The sequence below is a fragment of the Leguminivora glycinivorella genome, chromosome 20, assembly GCF_023078275.1.
Source record: "Leguminivora glycinivorella isolate SPB_JAAS2020 chromosome 20, LegGlyc_1.1, whole genome shotgun sequence".
In the NCBI taxonomy this organism is placed as follows: Eukaryota; Metazoa; Arthropoda; class Insecta; order Lepidoptera; family Tortricidae; genus Leguminivora; species Leguminivora glycinivorella.
The window spans coordinates 2,595,363-2,599,550 of NC_062990.1; the positions used below are offsets into that span (position 1 = coordinate 2,595,363).

Sequence of the window (4,188 nt, forward strand, 5' to 3'; positions counted from 1 at the left end):
GGATCGAGTATTATAGAGAGTTACTGTCGAAGTAAAATGTGTAACCACAGAGCATAGACTGCAATCTTTTGACACAGGCTTAAATCTTTTGACACAGGTTTTTACTAATCGATCCATTTTCTTAGCTCGATATACGTTAAATGTCAAATATTAGCGTACCCCAAAGGTGTAATGCCATCTAGTCCACCGTACCTTTTTCTGTATGGTACTGAGGCACGCTTTTTTTTCTTACACTTTATCTGTCTATACGGAGTTATGTATGTCTTTGGTTCCGCTTATCAATATTTATCAAAATTTGAATTTCGTGACAAATACGTGCAGGCTTCCCATTGGTCCAACCTACTTTGCATTTTTTCTGACTTAATTTGGGCTCTACAACCTTTCTTCTTAGGCCTCTACAGACTTTAAAACAGACAGACAGACAGGTCCCTAAAACTGAAATTTGTGTTTTTTTTTCTTTCCCGAAATTGACTATTATAAAACTACAAACTTCATTGCTAATTACACAGTTTCACACTTTCACTACTTAGGTAATACGTTTTTTTTTTTTTTATGATGTATTACGACTCCTCGTCCTGCTCGTAACATTCATTCGTCTCTTTCATTCATCTTCACTTACAATGTAAACTACAGGCTATATAACTTACACTATTGTTCTAACATTAAAAGTATTGTATATTCTCCTCTCCTTACTCCATCAATGTGCTTCAAACTTTCATCCCTCTCCTTTCATTCTTATCTCTTTCTAAACATTTATCTTTCTTTCTTTTATTTTCTTAACATAACCACAGATTGAATATAACTTATGAAAAGTACATACAGGAAGAATAGTTCCTACACAATTTAAATTTGACAGCAATTAAAGGTCGAATAATGTTGTCCCTTTCCAAAGCTACAGCTTTTTCTAATCACTATCCCTTTCAGCTTAATACAAACGTTGAAAATCACGTAATATCAGATCCGTGTTCGCATACAAGACACCATTAAATTGTACCAACGAACAGAATATTATAATAGTATGACTGTAATTGTTACAATTTATCCTACATACCTACATACTCTTTGTTCTCCATACATATAATTACTTCAACAAAATAATAAATTATTACTTGATCAACAATATTAAATTGTATGCAATTTGTTGATCGCAAAATCTGTAAAAACCTTAACTATCCTATCCGCAAAGACATTATCACAATTTTGTCAAACTATTAAATTGAATCACTCCATTGCTCTTTACTGACAGAGTTGGCGCGTTCTAGTATACCATCAATCACAGAAGGGAATGATAGTCTGGAACGATCGTCTGTTATGCCTACTCTATTTTGTCTGTGACTTTTTCACTTCGACTGTCAAATGAAATATGGCGGTTTATAGTCGAACTTGAGGACATTTGCGAATTATATTTGGATTCAAAGTAAAATAAACTTATATACGTGTTAGTTCCTTAAAGCAACAAATGAACTACGTAACTTTGTGACCCATGGTGTTATTTTGTTCCCGCAAAACGTATAAATAGTGGTGTCAAATTAGTCAACGCGGTCAAAGGCGGAACAAGAAGTTTCTAGTTCGGCTACAATCTGCATATTCGGACAAATCGACAAGTAAATACTAAGAATTTGTAGCAACAGGCAACTAGATGAAATACCACAATGACTACAAGGAAGTGAGGAAGATAACAGGTTTGTATTGTTTTTGTTTTTAAACTTTACGTTATCTACCAGAAGTCAATATATTCTCTAAACTACTTTGTTCTGCAAATTTCTCTTATAAGGAAGAAGTTTCTCCTATTTTATTTTGTAAACTGCCAACTTTTCTTATGGTGGTTTCTGTGATAAATAGTATGAATTGACATTTTATAACCTTTAATTTTTGTTTACAGAATCGCAATGCAAATACGACAATCAAAGTGGATTTGAATAACTAGAAAGTTGAAAAGAAGTTGAAAGCTGGTGTTGGTTTGTTAAACCTGTGACTCTTAACTGGACAAACTCATTTCAAGTAATCCTTTCCTCTGAAAACTATATCAATTAAGTTTGAAATATTTAAACTACTTATTTAAAAGTATTATGCTCAAATTATGAGTTCATGTAACTATAAAAGAAGAAGTGTAAACGTGATAGTAATTGAACTTGTACATGTCACACTGCTGATGTGTTGAGTGCAAGCCCTCACAAGAGTGGAAATCTGTGGAAATAGTTCCCATACTAGGTCAATGCGAATTGAAACTTCACATATTTCTTTGTATTTATTGACTGTCATATGCAAGTCTCTTCATGATGTTTAAATGAATACAAAATACTAATATCTCTGCCCTTAGCCCCTTATTACAGTGAACCCCTAGACCAGGTCACTGTTTATAATGTCCTAAGCTAGATTAGATAATATTGTTTCTCAAAATTTCATACAACAAAAGCACTAATCCCCTTTCAAAATGAAAGCTAACTCTCCTAACTTGCTATTTGTTTGCATTCTTAAACAAAATTTGCTTTGATAATTTCAGTGTACCAGAATGAACCCCAAACTGAACCCGTACCTGGTCAGACAAGAAGGAACTCCCCGGCACCTGTCAATTATTATCTCTGCAGTCCTAACTTCTTTGAAGAGAGAAATGAAATAATGCAAGCAATGTTTTTGACTGGAAGCTGCAGAATGCAAGCCGTGGCCCCGGGCACCCTGTCCACTCATAGAAGCAGTCCATCAAAAATGAGCTACAAGCGGCTGATTTGAGCTTGAGCGAAGCCTCAAGAGTCACTCAAGATAGGAAGGCGTGGCGCGAGCTTATGAAAGCCCTTTGCACCTCTAGTGCCTTAGGACTACAACAACAGTCCTGACTTCAGGTAAATTTTTATTGTTTTATTAGTATTTATGATATGAATACCTACTGTTTAGTGATGTCTACATGCCAAAGCAGGTTGTGTAACTTGACTTCTCAGTGTAAATAAATAGTATGAAGATAATAAAGAATACATCTTAAAAAAGAATTATTAGATACAAGCATCTATCAGTTGTTATAATTGCCTACTTGATTAATAAATAATAATAAATAAATAAAAGAACGCTGACAGATTTTAAGACTAATAAATATATGTCAGATGTCTGTTTAAAAGCTAGTATATGTCATAGTCATCCTCCTTGCGTTATTCCGACACCTACCACGGCTCCTGGAAGCTTGGGGTCCGCTCAGACAACCAATCCCAAGATTTGGCATAGGCACAAAGCTAGAATACCTACTCAGAAAATCATTTACAATATAAAATCCCCATTCACTGTAAGATCCTGGAGCCTACCATGGAACTCAGTTAATCTGTGTGAGAATGACAACAATGTCCCTCAATATTTATTCATTTATTTATTGCAAATGACAATATGTTAAATGTCACACTTCATGGCAATAAGTATTGTATCAGTTAACATTATATCACATACATACATACAAACAAACAGTTTCACCTGTTTCCGATACGCGTAGGCAGAAATCATGAATTTGTTATGTTCCTAACAAACTACTACAGTTACTTTAATAAAATTCCTCAGGCATACTTTATTGGATTTAAATACTTTTGAGCTTGCCTTTCTTTTAAAATATTACCTCAAGCAAGTTGTAAAAGTTTTACCTATTATGTAACAATATAAATAATTATTTAATTCTCTAATTTCAGAATGTTGGTGTCTACAAGTGTTTGCCTGTCTACCCCAGTCTACCAGAAAAACCCTGTCATGAGTATGGGTTGTGAGTCTATCACTTCCAGTCTACAAACTGTGTATGCTGCGAAAATAACTTCATGACTAATTTATTTATGTGATGTGTATAGCTAAATGTATTATTTGTTGAATAAAAGAAAATATTTGTATTTTATTTCTACCCATGCTATGTCAATTGTGTGCTTGTCTTATGAAATGAATACCATGCTACAATTCACTTACAAATGTACATTCTATCAAGAATCTATTATTTGTGAATATTACTATCTTGGAACTAACTATTGCATTTTTAAGCCTTATGGATTGAATACTGAATATGAATAAAATCTTGAACACAAAATCAAAGGAAGCACTCAATTTGCATAAATAACAAAATATTATGTGTCTATGTACTAATGTAGCCATAGCACATTATATATCAATCGATTTACTGCCCTTAATATAAAAGACTGAAGACCAGCTAGTAAATTTCATTTGTCTTTA

General features: G+C 33.5%; 1 long non-coding RNA gene across 1 annotated transcript; it reads left to right on the forward strand.

The window, feature by feature from the left end:
• The first annotated feature begins 1,387 nt into the window (after window positions 1-1,387).
• LOC125237251 lies at window positions 1,388-3,840 on the forward strand. The gene is made up of 4 exons (XR_007178314.1): window positions 1,388-1,682; window positions 1,883-2,001; window positions 2,504-2,840; window positions 3,663-3,840. It is a non-coding gene; the product is annotated as an uncharacterized LOC125237251 (long non-coding RNA).
• Window positions 3,841-4,188: the final 348 nt, after the last annotated feature.